General features: G+C 47.0%; 1 protein-coding gene across 2 annotated transcripts in view; it reads right to left on the bottom strand.

Annotated features, from left to right (window-relative positions):
- Positions 1-287, bottom strand: part of hmmr (hyaluronan-mediated motility receptor (RHAMM)) — a 10148-nt gene that overhangs the window by 3325 nt on the left and 6536 nt on the right. The window lies entirely within an intron of this gene.

Genomic DNA, 287 nt, shown 5'->3' with positions numbered 1-287 from the left:
TCAGGAGGCAGACACCGTCTCCACATTTAAGAGTAGGCTTAAGACTTTCTCTTTGATAAAGTTTATAGTTAGGGCTTGCTCAGGAAAGTCCTGAACCATCCCTTAGTTATGCTGCTATAGGCCTAGACTGCTGGGGGACTTCCCATGATGCACTGAGCACCTCTCTCTTCCTCCTTCTCTCCATCTGTATGCAACCTCATTCCATTAATGCATGTTACTAACTCAACTTCCTCCCTTTTCCATAGTCGTGTGCTCTCTTGCCCCTCCCCTCTCTCCTCCTATCACTT

This window comes from Etheostoma spectabile, chromosome 10 (assembly GCF_008692095.1).
Source record: "Etheostoma spectabile isolate EspeVRDwgs_2016 chromosome 10, UIUC_Espe_1.0, whole genome shotgun sequence".
Lineage (NCBI taxonomy): Eukaryota > Metazoa > Chordata > Actinopteri > Perciformes > Percidae > Etheostoma > Etheostoma spectabile.
This window is presented reverse-complemented; position numbering and strand designations above follow the sequence as displayed.